The sequence below is a fragment of the Suricata suricatta genome, chromosome 2 (assembly GCF_006229205.1).
Source record: "Suricata suricatta isolate VVHF042 chromosome 2, meerkat_22Aug2017_6uvM2_HiC, whole genome shotgun sequence".
Lineage (NCBI taxonomy): Eukaryota > Metazoa > Chordata > Mammalia > Carnivora > Herpestidae > Suricata > Suricata suricatta.
The window spans coordinates 53,332,950-53,354,134 of NC_043701.1; the positions used below are offsets into that span (position 1 = coordinate 53,332,950).

The following is a 21,185-nucleotide window of genomic DNA, read 5'->3' on the forward strand; positions in this document are numbered from 1 at the left end:
TTAAAAAATTAAAATTTAAAAATGTTTACATTTATTTACTTTTGAGAAATAAATAGAGCACAACTGGGGAGGGCCAGAGAGAGAGGGAAACACAGAATCTGAAACAGGTTTCAGGCTCTGAGCTGTCAGCACAGAGCCTGATGCAGGGGCATACTCACAAACTGAGATCATGACCTTAGCCAAAGTTGGAAGCTTAATTGACTGAGCTACCCAGGCACCCCTGTAATTAAATTTTTTAAAGTATTAAGTCACAGACACTTATCCATGAAGATATTTTATTAAGAGAAGGACAGAAATCATATGTTTGCACTCATAGGTCTAATAGGAAAACAGGAGAAACCTAATGGAGGACCAGGGGGAGGGGAAGAGGGAAAGAGAGTTGGGAGAGAGAGAGATGCAAAACTTGAGAGACTATTGAATGCTGAAAATGAACTGAGGGTTGAAGGGGAAGGGGGAGGGGGGAAAAGAGGTGGTGGTGATAGAGGAGGGCACTTGTGGGGAAGAGCACTGGGTGTTGTATGGAAACCAATTTGACAATAAACTATTTAAAAATAAATAAATAAATTCAACTGAAATTAACCAAGAAGACAAATTGAGGGAGGTCTTCAGTCACCATAGCCACATTCTAAGTGCTCCATAGCTACATGTGGCTAACAGCAACTGATTGGTTGGTGCAAGAATAGAATATTTCCATTCTTGCAGAAAATTCTGCTGGATGGCACTATTCCACATCAGTACTTTCTCCAGCTATCTGTGGTGAAGGACTTGTTATTTTTTTTCCTTTCAATTTTATTTTCAATCCATTCCATATGGGCACTTTTAGAAGATATAATAAAAATAAATTGCTGAGGGAGAGATGGGAACAGTGGTAGCTCAGACGGCAGAACAAGATGGCAGCCCTGAAGCTGGTGACTAACTGCTCTCGATAAACTACCGCACCTGCGGTAGCCTCTGGGCCTCACAGCAGCCTCCAGCCGGGCTCCAGAGACTGACATCTCCCAACAACAGATTTTGGGGAAGAAAAGCAGATTAAAATCCTTATTTGTCATGAAGGTGACCCGAGAAAAATGTCCCCTCTAGTAACTCTTTGGGATTATCCATAGAATGAAGGTACTGAGGGTTGGCATCAGACCCTTCTCTCATTTGTCCTGTGGGGTGAGCATCCCATTTAGCCCTTCAATGGACGAAAAGATCTTTTTAAGTCACCACTGAAGTGTTGTCGGTTCTAGTTCACCTGGTGTCTTCCAATGTGTTGGATTTCCTCTATTTCTAGGAAATAGAGGAAATTCTCTCTGTGTGAGAATCTAGGACTAATGTTATGAGCTCAGTTTGATGCCATTACACACCTTGCAAGGCTGTCTTTGGTTCCATGGTTTCTAACACACTGTGCAGCTCTAAACTCCCTCAGTTTTCATGTCCTCCTGGTACTGTTCTCTGGGAAACAGGGGGAAGATCCCTTCTTCTCTCATTTGTCCCAAATGTGCCTTGGAATTTTTTGCCTTTTGGAGGCTCCACCCCAAATTAGGTCACAAGACACCCCTTTTGAGAGATAATTCTCTGTGGTCTAGCATTTATGTGTATCTTTTTAGCAAAGGATATTGAGAGCATTGTTCAAGGATGTTTGCATAACAAACAGCCTTGGCAGTAGAAAAATAGTGACTCCCTCAAGAGAGATTTAGAGACATCTTTCTTTGGAGAAATTCCAGAGTAATAAAAATGATGTCTTTCTCCAGAGAGGAGAAGGGCCAAGTCAGCTAGCAGCCCCTATCTATGTAAGACCAGGATCTCCTAACCTTGCAATTCCCCAAGTGGGATACAGATTCACTGTAGTCATAGGACATGGCAGGGGAAGGGACCCAATGCAAACATGGGACTCATGCTGCCTGCTGAGTTAGAAGCAATCACTTGTTTAAATCCATTTGGACTCTTTGTCTCCTTATGGACTAACCATATAAAATGTGGCCAGTCAACCTGGCAGCTGCGGTAGTCCTACAGAGTGAAAACTCCTGGACCCTCTCTGCTTTTATGCTCTCATCTCCATCTCTCAGTTCTCTCTCATTTTTATGTCATGATGAACTTGTCCCTGGTAGTTATTCATTCCTGATTCATTCAATAAATGTTGAGAACCCACCATGTGTCAGGTACTGCTCCAGGTGCCATAGATACATCAGTGAATGACACATCCACTATTCCTACCTTCACAGAGCTGCACTTCAGTTGGAACTGTGTGGGGACAAATACTGTGAAGATGACAGCCAACAAGTTCTGCACAAATATCAGATGGCTATAAGTGTTATGTTGATGAATAGAATGGTATGAAAGACAGACAGGAACCATACATACTGTCTGGCTATCTACACTGGATGACCCTGGAAGGTCTCTGGGAAGGTGATGTTAAGAAGTTGAGATTTGAGGGGAAGCTGGGAGGCTCAGTTGGTTGAGTGACTTTGACTCAGGTCATGATCTCACATTTGTAGGTTCAAGTCCCACATTGGGCTCACTGCTGTCAGCACAGAGCTTGCTTTGGATCCTCTGTTCTCTCTCTCTTCCTCTCCCCCACTTGCACTCTTAAAAATAAATAGAACATTGAAAAAAGAAGTTGAGATTTGAATGAAATAAGAGGGAACGAGTCATAAGAAGACCTAAGAAGGAAATTCAAACAGAAGAAATAACTAGAGCAAATGCGTTAAAGGATGACCAGCTTGGTAAGTTTCAGAGAGGCTAGAGCTTGGGGTAGGTGATGAGTCAAGGCAGAGAAGGAACATTCCAGATGGTTAAAGGCACCAAAGCCAGGGCCAGTGGTTTAGCCTCCATTTTGTATGTTATAGAAAGTCATTGAAAAGTTTGAAACAGAAATAAATGGTCTAATTTATATTTTTAAAGGATGATTCTGGACTTATACTATAGCCATCATAAAGGAGATTTGGGATAATATCTAAGTTGTGCTTGCAAAGTAGATTTGATAGGATTTGCTGATAGGTTAGATACATGCTATAAGAGAGAGGGACAAGTCAAAGTATCTTCTAAATTTTTACCTTGAATGATTGGGAGAGTTTGCAAGGATGCTGGCACTGAGAGGGAAATCATGGGAAGAGGAGGAGTTTTGTTTGGGTGAGTAATGAAATACCTATTAGACATCCATTTGGGCATGACAGTTGTAGGCAGAATACATGGAGTTGGAGAACAAAGAAGTTTTCAAAGCTAAATATGGAGCATTGAGAGTCATTGGCGAGGAGATGATGCTTGAAGCCTGGCACTGAATGAACTTCTTTAGGGAATGTGTGTAGAGAGGAAAGAGGATCCAGGACAAATTTCTGTTGTTGTTTGCTGTATAGAGGTCCAACAGAGTGGGTGGGGATAGCTAACAAAACTAGGAGTACCAAGTTGGTCAGAGATAGTCTTAGAAAGCATGAGGCCATAGAAACTGAGACAAGACAGTATTTATAAATAGCACTTTGCATAAAATTTGTTTGGCAATAGGGCAATTGTTTTAGCTCTTTGCAAGAAGTATCTTAGTGGAACAGAAGGAGACAGCATCCTGATGGGGGAGAGTTAAGCCAAGATTAATATGTGAGAAAGAAGAGCTAAGTGACTATAGACTGTAGACAGACCATTACAAAGTCTTGCTGTAATAAGGACTTAAGAAATGTGATAGCTGGAAGATGATGTGGGCAGTCAAGGGAGGGCTTTTATTTGATAGAAGAAACTAGATAATGTTTGTGTGTGGATAGAGATGATCTTTTCAAGGGGTACAATTTATGAGAAGGGACAAAAGGGCCTAACATCATTTTCTTATTGAGCTTAGACTTTGGGGGAAAAAAAGACAAGGAGAGAAAATAGCAAACTATTTCTGATTCCCTGGAGGTGATGAATCTAGAAAGGGTCATAGATTTAAACTTGGCAGAGGTAAGGCTGGGGGAGAAGAAAAACAATTCATATTTAACATGACCCCAGACACTACAAATATTAACTCTGCTCACTTCTGTTCATTTCCAGCATCACTACCCCCATCCAAACACCCTCATCTCTCCTTGGGTCCTCTTATACTTTCTCCATGTCTCTTTCCCCCCTCCTCAGCCCATTCCTGTGCTCTTCCATATGCAATGTAGCTTTTTTGTAGCTGCCAGAAGGATTGGTTTAATACTTAAATTCAATCATATTGCTCTTCCGGGTTGAGCATTTTAGTTGCTTCCTATTTCCTGTGAAATATCATGGCTTCCAATACCCTATTTGGTCATGATTGGCCATTGACCTGCTCTCCTGCTTTTCTTACACTGCAGATGTTCCAAGTGACAAAGCTCTAGCTCAGCTGCCCTTGTTGCATTTCTTCCAACAATCCAAGTTCTTCTTGCTCAACATGATTGCACATCTGAAATCTCTGCCTGGAATGATCTCCCTCCTAGTCTAGATAGACTAGTCTCTCTCTACCGACCTTTCTACCATAGCTCCCTGTATAATTCTCATAGCACATACCCTCTTTTGTAAGTATTTATTTTTATTTACTTCTTCTTGATCTCATTCTCCAATTTGAAGGCAAGAAGTCTTCTGTATTTTGTTTACCTATGTACACTCAGCGTTAAACCACTACTGGCACATAGTAGGTTCACAAGACTGGTTATTAAATGTAAGTTGTATTTTATACCCATAAAATCATCATGGAAACATTTTGGACAGAGTCAATATTTTGATAAATTGTTATTATGATAGATATAGTGATGAATACTTCCTTTTATATTTTTAGAGCCTTTTGGATTTTTGACTCAAGACTTTGTGCCAACTAGTCACAATATTCAACATTATATGTTTGTCTCCATGACTTCATCAGTCTATTCATTCTAACATTTAATAATTGATAGTGCTATTGCTAATCATTTTAGTCATCATGATTTAGATAGACAAATGGTGATTTCAAGCCAACATTTAGCAGTATTGTTTTTTAGTTATTCTCAAGCTTAATATAGTTATGTGTTTGAAGTAGAAATTGAGTCTGTGCTGATAGCAGAGATATTCTCACTGGAAGCAGCTATTTCCCATAAAATCTGTGTAAGTATAAATGTCTATACCATAGCTCTCCATTTTTTGTTCTCCATTGTGTAATGTTCATCCCTCAATACTGAGAATGCATGCTAGTTACATTAAAAAACAGACAAACACTAATTTACATTATTAGGGCCTTCACCAATGTGAGCAAAGTCTCAAGATATTGACAACAGAACAAAAAATAGGGACACCTGCATGGCTCAGTTGGTTAAGGGTTCAACTTTGGCTCAAGTCATGAACTCACAGTTCGTGGGCTCAAGCCCCACATCAAGATCTGTGCTGATATTTCAGAGTCTGGAGCCTGCTTCAGGTTCTGTTTCTCCCTCTCTCTCTGATCCTTCCCTGCTTGCATTCTGTCTCTTTCTCTCTCTCAAAAATAAATAAACATTAAAAAAAACCCCAAAAGTCACAATTGTTTCGTTTAAAACAGGGAATCACATGAGGTCTGTAGCTATAAATAAGAATCCCATTATAAGAAGTTGTTAGTTTTGATGAGAAGCTGATCTTTCTCCAGGGTTGATTGAATACAGCATTTAAACCTACAGAGAGCCTTCGATCTCTGTGAGTGTGTAGGATTTGCAGGCCAGCTGTTTGAGAAGGACTTACTCATTTCCCACTAAAATATCCGACAAGTTGGGATCTTTGTGGATTAAATTCCTTTACATGCAGAAGAAGACAAATAAGAGACTGGTGTGTCCTTATCTATTGAATATTACTGCAATGTCAACTTGATAAAAAAAACCTCAATCTAGTTTCCTCAACCACATGGATATTTTACGATATGTTAATGAAAAGTTGAAGTACAGAATGTTACTTGACAGTATTAATGGCATCGAGCAGTGTACACAGAAATATAGAAATGCACCACAATGTTCAGCTTATTCGGGGTGACGATGAAAAAGCAGACACAGTTGGAGTTTGAACTTCTAACCTAAGGCATTTTTTAATGTTTATTTTATTTTTGAGAAGGAGCGTGAGCTGGGGAGTGGCAGAGAGAGAGGGAAACAGGAGCTCCAAAGCAGGCTCTGAGTTGACAGCAGAGAGCCTGAGGTGGGGCTTGAACTCATGAACCACAAGATCATGACCTAAGCTGAAGTTGGACTCTGAACTGACTGAGCCACCTAGGGCATTTCAATAATGTTTTATTGTCAACTTTATGAGTAACAACAATGTGATAGACGATTAAAAATAAGTCCATGAAAGGATAGTTTATGTTTCTAAAAATCAATTTATATATTTTTGAGAAGTTTTAAAAAGTTTTAAAATATTTATTTATTTTTGAGAGGGAGCCAGAGAGTGAGCAGGGAAGAGGCAGAGAGAAGGGGAGACACAGAATCTGAAGCAGGCTCCAGGCTCTGAGCTGTCAGTACGGAGCCTGATGTGAGGCTTAAACCCACAAACCATGAGATCATGACCTGAGCTGAAGTTGGACACTTAACCAACTGAGCCACCCAGGCACCCTTTTAGGATTTTTTCTTTTAAAGCAAGGGGATAGAAATTTGAACTTACACATTTGTCTTCTTTATTTTTCTTTTCAGTAGTACTTGCTTGATTAATTTTTAGGTTTCTGTGTTCAGGATACTTGTATCTATGTGCTAATGATGTGATATTTTAGAACAAGGTCACAGATGCTGACAGAAAAAGTCCAGGAATAAATTATTCCTACTGGCACCATGTGAGAAAAGAGTAATTTTTAAAAATATTAACGTCTATAAAAGCTTAGAACAATCTTTCTGTCTCAAAAAGCATTTCAAAAAATTACACCATGCAGTTGAAAACTGACATTTTATTATTTAGTCATGTCCTATTTTAGGCGGTGTGCAGAGAACACACATTACCACGTACATTTTCTCAATATTAAAGGCATTAGAGTCGTAGAATCATAGAATTGAGAGGTACTTTAGGAATCATCTTGTCAAATGCTCTTCGTTTGTGGAAAAGGGAAGGGGGGCTTAGAGTGCAAAGGCCAACCAGTGCTGTGGCCTTGGGGGCAGACAAGTCTCTCCCACCCCAATTACCCATCTGTGGGAAAACCAACCTCGAGCATTTCCAGTTAACTAATGAGTGGAAACAGTCGCAGACATCAGACTCCAAAACCCATTTGTATTTGCACGTCCTACATACTCTGTTGAATGCTTCTCTCCATTCTTTCCAGCCATGCTCCCTACTACTCCCAGTCCCTATACAGCTACACACAGATCTCGGACCCTAACTACAGAAATATAAAATCAGGTAAGAAAGGGAAGAAAAAAACCTGTGATTTTTTTTAACTGTATCAAAGTGACACTAGAATTAATCTAGCATGTTGTTAGGGTAACAGTTATTTTGCTATATGATAATAACAAATAATGAGGAAAATAGTTTTTTGTATTATAAAGATGTTTAATTTTCCATATATTATGATATTTTGACATCTTAAAAATCCTTTCTGGGGAGACTTAGTGACTCAGTCAGTTAAGCATCCAACTTCAATGCATGTCGTGATCTCGCAGTTCATGAGATTGAGCCCCGTGTTGGGCTCTGTGCCGGCAGCTCAGAGCCTAGAGCCTGTTTCAGATTCTGTGTCTCCCTCTCTCTCTCTGCCCCTCCCCCACTGTGTTCTGTCTGTCTCTGTCTCAAACATAAATAAACATTAAAAAAATTTTTTAAATTCTTCTTGTTCCTCACTAGGCTGGCCCATCCTTAGAGATGCCAAAGGTCTCAGTCAGGAGGGTGTCTTTGATATATAAACAATTCAAAACAGGCTGTTCACCCTAGGAGGCAAAATTTCTATACCTCAATCATCTCAGGGTCAGGGATATCAACTAGGGACCACCCTTATCCCTTCCAGCCTACCCAGATTATTCCTGGACTGTTCACCCTCCCTTGCCTTTCCTGTGAAAACTCCAATAAAACCATGGCCTGGCAAACCTTACCCTAGCTCCTGTCTTCTGCCTCCTAGCAACCCAGCTGTCTTTTCCATGTGGCCTTGCAAGGTATTCTCAGCCTCCAGTTTCTAGGAACTAGAAGTACAGTTGACTCTTGAACAACACAGGGGTTAGAGGTACTGACCCCTTACACAGCTGAAAATCCATGTATAACTTTTACTCTCCACAACAGTCAATTAACATCTGTTTTGTGCGTTATATGTATTATAGGCAGTCTTCTTATAACAGAGGAGGCTGGAGAAAAGAAAATGTTATTAAGAAAACCATAAGGAAGAGAATATGCATTTACTGTGACATACTGTGTTTTCTTAAAAATTTTTTAATGTTTATTTATTTTTGAGAGAGAGAGAGAGAAAGACAGAGAGAGAGAGAGAGAGAGAGCGAGAGAGAGTGCACAAGCAGGGGAGGGGCAGAGAGAGAAGCAAGACACAGGATCTGAAGCAGGCTCCAGGCTCTGGGCTGTCAGCAAAGAGTCCGATGCAGGGCTTGAACCCACGAACCGTGAGATCATGACCTGAGCCCAGGTTGGACACATAGCTGACTGAGCCACCCAGGCACTGCATGTATTTTCTGAAAAAGATCTGTGTGTAAGTGGGCCTGTGTGGTACAAACCTGTGTTGCACAAGGGTCAACTGTACAAAAAACCTGTTTTTTCTTGAGCCTTTCCTGTGGCCATTTCTGACTGATCATCTCTTGAGAATATTTAGTTTAACATTATTTAATATCGTATTTTATCATATGCATTGTATATTACATATCTAGTTACAGTTATATATTTTATATTATTTTAGATATTTTGTTGCATATTTTATAGAGTGACTGTATCTGCTTATCTTGGAACTTTATGAAAATGGCACTTTAAAAATTTTTTAATGTTTATTTGTATTTGAGAAGGAGAGAGGGGGAGGCAGGGGGAGAGGGAGACACAGAATCGGAAGCAGGCTCCAGGCTCTGAGCTGTCAGCAAAGAGCCCGACGCGGGGCTCCAACCCACAAACCGTGAGATCATGACCTGAGCCGAGGTCGGATGCTCATCCCACTGAACCACCCAGGCGCCCCATATGAAAATGCCACTTGTTGAAAACATTTGCACCTACACCCTGGAATATGAACTATGCAATTGTATAAACATAGCAAATATAGGTTGACTGTGATTAGATATAAAGAATGGACGGCTGCTCCTCATATTATGGTCTGGCTCCTCTTCAGTCAGCAGGTGAGGTTATCCCCTGCGTTGTCCTCCGTAAACGCCTCCTGTGTTCCGCATCCGGGCTTCTCTGGAACTGTGGCTTGTTGCGTCATTGCCTTTATTCTAATCGGGAACAGAGTATTGGAGTCTTTGCTTAATGTGCCTTGAAAGGCTTCCCGGGACATGGGCACTCAGGGGCTCCTGTGCCGGCACCTGCCACTGCTCTTCTCTGTTAGGATCCTTCAGCTCTGGAAGCTGCGCTCCATTTTCCTATGGGAGGAGTTTTCAACATCTTATGCTGCAAAGAGAATTTTAATGTTTGAAGTCAATTTAAACATGAATGTTCCCCTTCCTCAAAACTGGCACCACACGTGACCCTCCTGCAGAACTCTGACATGATCCTTACATCCTGATGGCCTTGCTGCTTCAGGCGCTGCATGGGGACCAGCATGGTTGTCTTTCCAGGGAGCTTTCTAGAAACACAGAATCTGTTTTTTTTTTTAATTTTTTAAAGTTTATTTATTTTAAGAGAGAAAGAGTACAAGCAGGGGAGGGGCAGACAGAGGGGAACAGAGGATCTGAAGCAGGCTCTGTGCTGTCAGCAGAGAGCCCGATGTGGGGCTTGAACCCATGAAGTATGAGATCATGACCTGAGCCGAAGTCAGATGCCCAAGCGACTGAGCCGTCCAGGTGCCCCTAAAACACAGAATCTTAAGCCCCATCCAGACCCACAGAATAAGAATTGTTAACAAGATCCCTAGGTGATTTGTGTGTATTTAAAGAGAGAGAGAGTTGGATGACTGGGTGGCTCAGTTGGTTAAGCATCGGACTCTCAGTTTCAGCTCGGGTTTGTGTTTGAGCCCCATGTCAGGCTCTGTGCCTACTGTGCAAACCTGCTTAGGATTTCTCTTTCTCTCGCTCTCTCTCTCTCTCTCTGCCTTGCCCACCTCCTCGCCCCCAGTGCATATGCTCTCTCTCTCTCTCAAAAATAAATAAATAAACTTTATAAAAAATAGGGGTGCCTGAGTGGCTCAGTTGGTTAAGCTTCTGACTTCAGCTCAGGTCATGATCTCACAGTTGGTGGGTTCAAGCCTCACATCAGGCTCTGTACTGACAGCTCAGAACCTGGGGCCTGCTTCAGATTCTGTGTCTCCTTGTCTCTCTGCCCCTCCCCTGCTCATGCTCTGCCTCTCTTTCTCTCTGTCAAAAATAAATAAACATTAAAACATTTTTCTAAAATAGAGAGAGGCACCACCTCTGTGTATTACTGCTTAGTCACTGCAAGCCCTGTATCAGAGCCATGAACTGAGAGGATTAAGTACACTTGTAATAAACTTAATTAAATTACTGAAAAGTTAATTTGAAACATGCATAATAATGTACAAAATAATTATTTTGCAGCACAGTAATTAGGCACAAATGATAAAAGAATCACAGTAAGTATTAATTATATCATCATATTACATATTTTTCTCTCTACTTGGCTTATATTTCTAGAACTTTATTCAGTTTTGGATGGTTATAATATCAAGAATTTTTAAATCATTGCCAGAAAACTCTTACCCATACCAACTGCAAAAATAAGTAGTTAAGAAGTAAATTGCAGAAACGAAGTTTTTTTCTTGTTATGATTAAATTATACTATGCCTTATACTTAGTAGACACTCAAGAAAATTTTTTGTTTTTGTTGACAAAGATAGTCTCCTCACACCAATAGATGGAATATTTCATGCAAATTCTCCTTGGCTTCCCCCGAGGTTTAAATTTACAATGACAATCATGTTCAACTCCTATTGCTCATGCATCCAGACATCGTGAGAAGATACCATGATTTTCTTGGTCTTCGTTAAATTTGCAGGTATCGTTGACATACTGAAAGTGTTTAAAAATACAGTAGAATCATCAAAATGAGAGGAGGAAAACATGCAATGGCTCTACCATGCTGTAGAGCAAAAATTTACAACCAGGAACAATTTCACCTAATTAGAGACACCTGGTGGCATTTGGTGGGCATTTGGCAATGCCACTCAATATCCCGCAATGCACGGGACCGCCCCAAAGACTGTCTAGCCCCAAATGTCATAGTATCGAAGGTGAGAAACTGCTGCACACAAAAAAATCAAGACCCGAGTTACATAACGGAAAGGTTTTTAGAGCTGAAATGGCGGCTCCTATGCCTGCAGGAGTAGAAAGAGGAGAAAGAAATGAAGTCACAGAAGGAAACCAAATGAGTCTCCTGTTTTCCCAAAGCAGGGCTAGTTCAGGCTTATTGTATTCAAGGCGGGGAAAGCCTAGTCTCAATCCAATGAAGCATATTTCTTCTTCTACAAGTTCCAGCGATATGTGAAATGGTCTAATTTCCTTAATGTCATAATATTGGGCACATGGCATCAAGATTCACACACCCAATGATGTTAATAGATTTAAATCTAATGATTGAGGATGACTCCAGATTTGTAAATTCTTCCTTAGTCAATGCCGCGGAAGTAAGTGCGGACAGCAGGAAAGAGCCTTAAAGAATTGGGATGTTTCAGAATGACTAATGTTGCAATTTCGGTCTGTATGCTTAACTCACTGCTTGTTTTCATCTGTCTGGCAGATAAAAGGAAGTCATGCACAAACAGAATTCAAACAAAACAGTATTCCTTGCATTTCCTTGATGCCATCAGTCATATCATTGTTGAAAGCAGCTTAAGGACTTTCCAGAAAGTGATAAAAAGCATTATAATAATCCCTCATTGAATGTTAACTTTTTTTTTTTGGCTAATTAATGAGATAAAGTCACAGAAGGAATGCAGGCCATCCCTGCTGACAGATTCAGTAGTCAATGTGGATCCTCAATTGAAATGAGGGGCTTTTAATGACTAGCAAAGTATAGACTTCATTCCATTAATAATAATTGCATAAAGCTTTCTGCAATATTCAGGGAGAAGAAGAAATAGCCTGAGAAATCAAGAAGAAATAGGCCTGACACAAACTGTAGAATTTCTTGCATAGGATGCAAAGTTGAATGGAGCCTGAGAAAAATTAAGTTGCATAATTTTAAAATGAAAGGGTAAGGGGGTTGATAGGAGGAGAAAGATTGACTTAATGGGAAATGTATTTAAAATGATGCGGAAAAAGATTGCTCAGGTGAGGACTAGAAACTCTCCTGGACACGATGGACACAGAATGGCCATTTCCACGAGCCTCTCTATATCTTCTTTCCACACTTATTATTCCAAACTTGGTTCCAACTGGGAGAAAACAACATATTTAAATATTAATCATTCGGAGCAACCGACTCCTGATTCCAAAAACCTGGCACCTATTAATAGAACAGATAATGAAGCACTTTTCCTAAAATCTATGAGCAGACTGATTAATATGTTTTGCATGTTTATTGAGAGAGATGAAAGGGAAGGAGATAATAAGTGCTTGATGAACGTGCTTTGCTACAGAATCAGTGATTACTCCGATTTCATTAGATTGTTATTTTTTCCCCTTGTGCTGTTAATATCCAAATAAATGAAATGCAAATGTGGGGCATAATTTGTTAAAAACTATCTGAATTGTTTAAAATGCTTTCTTTTTATTTTTATACATTTTCCAGAAGGTTTTCTGCTTAGGAAAGACACAGTTCTGGGGTTTATGGACCTATTATTGTTCGGGTCTCTGGTCTATTGCATTCTTTGTGCCTAGATGTTTCTGATTTGCATCCTTCCAGTCACCTCAGGACTTTTTGTTTTTGTAAATTCTTGAGATGAATAGCTTAGTTTATTGCTTTATTAGCTTAAATCATGCTTATTTAGAATTACATATTCACTTTGCATATCCCAATAAATCTGATTTGTCATGGTCTCAGTTTCTTCTTCTGGCAAATTAATATTTTTAATTTTATTTTTAACAATGGGAATTTCACACATCATTTACATAGTAATAGAGGGAATCACAAATGGGGATTCCACGTACCCCTGGCCTACTTGCACCAATTATCCATGTTTTGACAATCTCCTTTTATGTTTCCCAATTATTTTTTCATTGCAGGATATGATGGCATTTTAATCAGAAATACTTCAATTTTATAATTATTTTTACTGATTCCTGAGCCAATATATTCGATTATTTATTAATTTTTTCCTTATTCCTTATTTTTAATAAGATGTTTAATTTTCTATCTAGATGCACATTTTATTTGATTTTTTCTTGTGTACTTATTGTCTTCAGTCATTGGTAATGATTTCTAAGTGGTCATTCCTGGTTCATTTCCTTTCTTTTTGTACCATAATTCATGGTTTTTAAAATATTTCATATGTTTTGTGGCATTTATTAATGTGGAGAAAATTTGGGACACCTGGGTGGCTCAGTCAGTTAAACATCCAACTTCAGCTCAGGTCATGATCTCGAGGTTCATGGGTTCAAGCCCTGCGTGGGACTCTGTGCTGACAGCTCAGAGCCTGGAGCCTGCTTCTGATTCTGTATCTCCCTCCCTCTCTCTGTCCTTCCCTCACTCACACTCTGTCTCTCAAAAATGAATAAATGTTAAAAAATTTTTAAAAAATAAAAATAAAGGGGAGAAAATGTCAAGGAGCAAAATCCTCCCAATTTCAGATATGGTAAACCATTAATACTTCGTGATATATCTTTCCCAGCCATTTTTCTACGTCCATTGGAAATCATACTCCATATATAGCATTGTGTTTAGGTTGGATTTCAACTAACAATATGTCATAATCATAGCATCTCATGGAATGTACTCACCTAGGTCAGCAATGACTTCCTCATTCCCAGAGGAAATTTGCAGAGCTTTCTTTACCCAAATTCTTTGATGCATGTGTTGTCACCTTTACTCTTTTTTCTTTCCCTTGAATGGCTCTGGCTTTTCTTTCTTAAGCCTCTAGAAGACTGAAATCCATCCTTGCCTTTTAAAATGTCACTGTTTTGTCCTTGTTCCAGTATCTTAAATCCACATAGTCTCTCTGATTCATCTCGTCCCCACAGTGGCTTTCATTCTTTTTGGAGTACATGGCTGCAAGTTAAAAATTCATATATCCTGAAGGTTCTCACATCTGCATCCTCAAAATAAAACCTTCACCTCAAAATGTGGCCCTATTATTCCTCCAGTTTTCATGCAAGAAATCTGGGCATAAGTGTCTCTTTTTGGACATGTTGTCATAAGAATGTTTAGCTCTTTCTTATTGATTTGAAAAAAAGATTATTTATAAATGATAATATATTTTTTAAAAATTTTAAATGTTTTTTATTTATTTTTGAGAGATAGAGACAGTGCAAGCAGGGGAGAGTCAAAGAGAGGGGGAGACACAGAATCTGAAGACAGGCTCCAGGCTCTGAGCTGTCAACACAGAGCCCAATGCGGGACTTGAACCTACGAACCATGAGATCATGACCTGAGCTGAAGCTGGATGCTTAACCAACTGAGCCACCCAGGCACCCCATAATAGGTTTTTTAAAATACCTGACTGTATGCTTTTCTTTTGAATGATGGCATGAAAATGTTCACTGTGGGTGTCAACCTTTTATGTGTTTTGCATTGAATTTAACACTTGGAAAACTTTTTTTCTGAATCAGAATGTCTTGCAATTGAGTTTTGTAGAGATGATGACATAGGAGGCTCTTGAATTTATGTCCTCCTACAAACACAGCAAATCGACAGCTACACATGGAACAATTCTCTCTGAAAGAAATCCAGAATCTAGTGGAGTGACTCCTACACATTGAACGAATGTGAAAAAGAAAAAATAAAACATTAAAATGGGCCGGAGAAGCTGAGACACACTTCATCATAAGCCCCAAATGGTACAGCAATATGATTGAGGGGGAAATCACAACTCCCAGCTTCTCCCTGAGGAGTGAAGGGTTTGGATCCAGCTTTGAAGACTTCTGATGGATGGGACCCCAAAGCATTTGGCTCTGAAAGTCAATGGGGCTTATGTCCATGAGACCCACAGTACTATAGCAAACAAAGAAATAATTCTCAACAGGCTGTCCCCTGGGATGGCCCAGCTTCCAGAAGTGTGTGTAAGGTGCTGAGCTCCTCCCTTTTGGGACACTGAGAGGTCTTGACATATCCTCAGCTTCTGTTTGGAACCATTAAGAATAAAGTAGGCGATTTGGATAATCACAAAAAGTTTAAGACACAACCAAGTGAGGCCAGGTGAAAGGTAAGTTGCTATTTTATGTGAGACCACCCCTCAAGACTAGATGTGGCTTTTTAACCTACTGCACAGAAACCAACACAGAGAGCCAAGGAAAATGAAGAAAGAGAGGAACCTGTTCCAAATCAAAGAACAAGATAAAGCTTCAGAAATAGACTTTAATGAAAAAAAGTTAAGTGATTTACCTAATAGAGTTCAAAATGATGATCATAAAGATGTTCACTGAGGTGGGGTAAACAATGCAAGATCAAGTAAGAATTTCAACTAAGAGGTAGAAAATATAAGAAAGTACCAAACAGAAACCACAGAGCCCAGGAATACAATAACTGAACTGAAAAATCTGAGGGTTCAACCTCAGACTAAATGAAGGGAGGAAAGAATGAGTGAATCTGAAGACAGGGCAGTGGAACTTCTATAATCAGAAGAGCAAAAGAGAAAAAAGTAAGATGTATGCTTTAAATATTTTACAGTTCTGTCAATATTCCTTCAATAATGCTGGAAAAGTAAAAGTTATGTATTCAGTGTACAGAACTTTTAAAGTAACCAAAACAAAACTCCCACTAAAATATCTGTGAAAGCAAAAAAATAGATGCAAACATTACTGCATCAGACTAATGGAGAGTCTGATGCCAGGATGTGGGAAAACATCTCCCGGATGGATGTGCATCCTAAACATACCAAGCCTCCTGGCACACCCAGGCTCCCTTGTGAAAGGGAGAACATTGGAATCAAGATCAAGAGACCTGACAATTTCTTCACTACTGACTTAAAACCCGAGTCTGAATTACTCAGAAAATTGCATCCTCATGTCTGTATGGCCAGGGGGAATGCTAGTCGCCTTGACCTCCTCCCATGGGCCCTGCCCCTTTGTGATTTGTGTAGCATTTTCCTACAACTCTTAATGCATTGAATCGTTGGTTGCTTTTACGTTTTCTTTTTTCCCTCGACAATATGCTCTTTGGGGATAAGAACTCTTTCTTAATTATTTCTGCATCTCTACTGCCCTAGCATATTCTTTATGACATAGAAAGTTCATAATAAATGTTTGAGTTAAACTAATGCAGTTAAATTAAGTTAGTGTTTTGTTATTGTAGTAAGTATTCCCATACAATTCCACAGTAAAGATAAAAACGTATTTATAATTCATAAATAGGGGTTTTCAATATATCTTTAATATATTTTTCAAAGTGTAAGTTTTCAGAAAACAAATGCACCCATTGAGACTTATAAATCAAGAGAAAGCAAAACACATCTGTACCTAGCTGTGCCACAAACTGCTTAATGTAATTCTCAAATTAATGTATTCTCTCTCTGAATAAACAACAGTCTCTTTCCATAGTGCTAGTTTCTGTGACTGTTTACACAATTTCTCAAGCTAAATTAGAAATCTTCTTAGTTCCTTCCTTGTATTTATAATGCCTTTTCATTGCTAACTTCCGTTTTGTCCATTAGTTATTACTTTATTGCAGGATCTCATCTGCATATTTAGCTTATAGCAGCGCCCTATTAACTGATTCTTCTGCTTTTTGTTTCACCGTTTTGGCCATTAATTCAATCTCCATAGTACAGTAAAATGCATATATGACTAAATTAATGCTTTGCTTAAAACCAATTGATGGTTCCATCACTTAGACTCCTTCTGACAGAAGTTTCATACCCACCCTTGCCTATCACTCCTTTAATACTGCCTGTCATTCCAGCCTTCTCCCCTCAAAATAATATTCTAAGAACTCTACATTTCTTGAAGTTATCTAAACATTGTCTTCAATCTAATCATATCAACTAATTGCTTTATATGATCTGCCTTCCCCTTTTGCTTCAATATCACTAATATATGTTTTCTCCAGCAGAATTGAACTCATTATTCATTTCTGTATAGTGTTGCTATAGATTTTTGCATACTTCTATTATCTGTTGTTACAATTTTTTACCCAAATATCTGTCACTACTTCATTTCTCTGCATCCAGGTTGAGAATCGTATTGGTCTTTAAATATACATGATATAGAAGAATAACTGATATATAATAAACTCAGAAAGAGTACATTATTTAGCCAAACATTTAGATTTTTGCCTGGTTTTCTCTGATTCTTTTCTGATCTTAGACAATTATTGAATAATATTATTCATAATTTTACTCAGCATCTGTTGGTCCAATATGCATTTCTAAATTTTTTTTAATGTTTTTTAATTTATTTTTGAGAGAGAGAGAGAGAGACAGTTCGAGCAGGAGACAGTGAGAGAGGGAGACACAGAATCCGAAGCAGGCTCCAGGCTCTGAGCTAGCTGTCAGCACAGAGCCTGACGCAGGGCTTCAACCCACAAACCATGAAATCATGACCTAAGCTGAAGCCAGACACTTAACCAACTGAGCCATCCAGGTGTCCCCAATATGCATTTCTGTTCAAGTTTTGCATAAGATGATAACATAAAAATATATTTATAAAATTATGTAAAATAATTGTGAGAACAAAGAAATATTTTTTATTTTTCCATATTTCTGACTAAATCATATAAATAGTTTTGTTGTAAGCCATCCTCCCTGAATTCAGGTGTTGTTACTACTGTTAAAATGACAAAAAATTGATTTCTGTTGTGTGGGGTTTTCTGTTTTTATTTATTTTATGGATAACATAAACTTGAACTGTTATTTCTTCACAGGGTGAAAGGAGAGAAGGAAACTTTTTTTTTCAGTTTTATAACCACATAAAATTTGAAAATCTTGAAGGTACATGTTTTATATACTATTAGGGAGTGATTTCATGAATCATTAAAATGGACAGGTTTTGGAATTACTATTAAGAAAGGTAATCACTGTGGAAAAGAACTTTTTGTACAATTGTTTTTAAATGATTTACCTGTCACTATATGTTAGCCAGAGCTATTTTGTTGTTAAAATCATGACACAGATAAAGATAAAGCCTTCAGCCTGTGTACCAAAGATAACATAAAAAACAGTCAAGATTCCATTACTTGAACAAATCCTAACTCAGACAGCTACCGTTCTTGAACAAAGGTGAGGAAAGCCAGCTTTATGAGTGTCTTCCTGCTTAGAGGTCAAATTCTAGGGAAGAAATATGAACTTAAAAAAGAGTTGTCTAGTAGTACTTCACAATGACCAGGGAATGCATACTTTTCTCTCCCATGTATGCAGAAACCCATTGAATAAATGCAATTTGTATTCTATGGGTTCCATGATTTGATAACATTGAGAGGGAGGCCAGTTTAAAGATAAAGTACATGATTAGCTCCTGGTTACTCTGTCTCCTCCCAAATTCTCATGAAAATAACCAATAGGTTTTGTCAACATGGGGGACATATTCAACAACCTAGGAAATTAGGAATAGGTACCATCTTGTTTCAGGAGAGTAAAAGAATTTCCACTACCTTTACTGTCAATGGTGTCAAATTGAAGACATACAGAGCTGAGGAACAAGACTCTTCTAAGAAAAATAATAATTCTGAGGAAAAAATGGAAAGTCAAGGAAGGTCCCTGAGGAAGTCCCTAGCATCCTCCTCCCACATGTAGCTGACAGTTTTCAGACTCCAAGAGAAGCATCTACTCTAAAAAGAGCAACAAGCACATGGGTGTGATATCTTTATACCATACCTATGTCGCTATGGAGGGAAGTCCCTAGAAAAATGTCTCTATAACCTGGTGAGACACCTGGACTGAGATGGAACCTTTCTCCATTTATTTTTCTATACTTCTCTTACCCTGACCAAGAAGAAACAATATAAACACTATAAAAACCTGTATAGGACCCATTTATGTGATCTTCTCAGAAAACTTCTAAATTCCTACTCCATGTAAGCCCAAAGTGAATAAGTATAAATCGATGCTTTTGGCAGTAGATTAAATGGGGAAAAAAAAAACACCGAGCATGACAAAGTCAAAATAGGACACTGTCTTTTCTCTGAAATATCAGGGTCCTTGACAACCTCAAGTTATTGAAGGGAAAAAGGTAAAATGTAGAAAGTATAAGATTCATGTCTTCAACAAGACAGAAAAGAGAACAGAATCTATATTTCTCCATAGCATTTATTGAATGAGAGAATCCTTTGGGAATCTTAGGAAAAGTATTGCTCTCTATCCAGAAAAATGCATATGCCAACATTCACACAGAGAAATATTTACATAAAATTTTAGGAGCTTTATAGCTACTTTAAAATTCACTTATTGATCCCAAATTACCTCTGTATTAGTCTCGGTTCTCCAGAGAAACAGAATTGTTAGAAGGTGGAGGAACTGTAATGTATCTTCCAAACTGAGAAAGCACTTTGAGGTTGAAAATCCCAGCAGAGAACCCTGTCCATTTTACACACAGTTTTATTCAGGGTAACTTACTGACAGGAAGGATTGGACAGATGATGTTATGGATCTGTGAAGCTATTCTCTGCAAAGTCCAGACCTTAGTCTACAGATTTTATAGAGTGAAAGGACATGTGGGAGGATGTTGTAGTGAGATCAAAGGGTTTGCATACATTTAATTGATAGCTAGTATTTAACAGACATCATGGCACCATTTGAAACTTAAGGGGTGAGAAGGTGGGGAAACTGTGTTTCTAATAGTTATCTAAGCAGATTTGTCAAAGCCTCCTTGCATTCCTGGCATACACGAACCTTCAAGGGGCCTGGAACATGTAGCCTTAGGAGTTGCCAAGCAGACATAGACAGATGGCCAAAGATGGAGTCAGTATTGTCAGCACTGCTACAAGAATTGATAAAAACTACCAATTCATATCTATGTGAATTAGGTCATGTGATTATGCAGCTTGAGAAATTCCAAGATCTGTAGTGGGCAAGCTGGAGACCCAGGAGAACCCATGGTACAAGTTCTAATTATTGTCTGAGTCCAAAGTCATGAGAAGACCAATATCCCAGGTTGAAGAGAGGCAGAGAAAAGGGATTCTCCTATAGTCAGCTTTTTTGATCTATTCTAGCTTTTATCTGATTGGTTGAGGCCCACTCACAAAGGGGAGGGCCATCTGTGTTATTTAGTTTACTGATTCAAACATTAATCTCATCTAAGGAGGTTTTTATGGCAGAGAGGAAGGGAGCTCTGTAAACTCCCTCCGCACCGTTTTTCGAACTGAGAAGGATATTACGTTCATCTGAGAGAGTGGAAGGAGAAAATACGAACTCCAGAAGGAATAGAACCTCAAAGATACCTGAGTGAGTGGGGGCGAATGGGGGAGATCAGAGGACGGGCCAGCCCAGGACGGGCAGGGGAGGTAAGATCCCCAGCCCAAAGTGGCGCAAGTGCGGGGCGCCCGGGAGACAAAGGGAAGAGACAGAGTTGGAACGCGCTCATAGAACTGTCTCTGGGGAAGAGGTATAGAACGCTTGGCTGCACTTGGAGACAGAAACCCACTCCATAGATAACTGTTGGGTAGCCGGAGTCCCGAACCGGGGTGGCGTAAGAGAAGGAATAGCCTCCAGCCCTAAGCCCTCTCGGCGGGGAATCAGAGGCATCTGTGGCTGTGAGAAGCAGCTGCTCTGGAGAGGCGCGCTCCGCGGCGGGAAGCAGCCCGAGCAGCGACTGCGCCAGGCACGAGCAATTCGAACTTGGTTTTGGGAACGGGACCACGGACCGCATTTCAACGGCACACCCCGCCCCCTGCATGGACTGCGCGAATCCCGGGTCCCCACAGGGAAGAAATAAGGCGCGCACCGACAGGACCCTCAACAAAGAGTCAGTGGTGGGTGGAGGCCCGGGCACGCGTGCTTAGAATGTGGGAGCTCCCAGCACATTTCCAGCAGCGCACAGCATCTTGAGCAAAGCTATCAGAAACTAAGAGAGACTCGGTTTTTTGCTTTTTGCTTTTTTCCTTTCCCCCATTGCAATCGCGATCCGGACTGGGGGTGGGGACTC

At 39.5% G+C, this 21,185-nt stretch overlaps 1 long non-coding RNA gene across 2 annotated transcripts; it reads left to right on the forward strand.

The window, feature by feature from the left end:
* The first annotated feature begins 7,195 nt into the window (after positions 1 to 7,195).
* On the forward strand, positions 7,196 to 17,984 carry LOC115306192. 2 transcript variants are annotated; one of them, XR_003915229.1, is made up of 3 exons: positions 7,196 to 7,272; positions 10,557 to 10,591; positions 17,971 to 17,984. It is a non-coding gene; the product is annotated as an uncharacterized LOC115306192 (long non-coding RNA). The 2 variants fall into 2 exon arrangements; XR_003915228.1 differs by lacking the exon at positions 17,971 to 17,984 and adding an exon at positions 10,913 to 11,001.
* Positions 17,985 to 21,185: the final 3,201 nt, after the last annotated feature.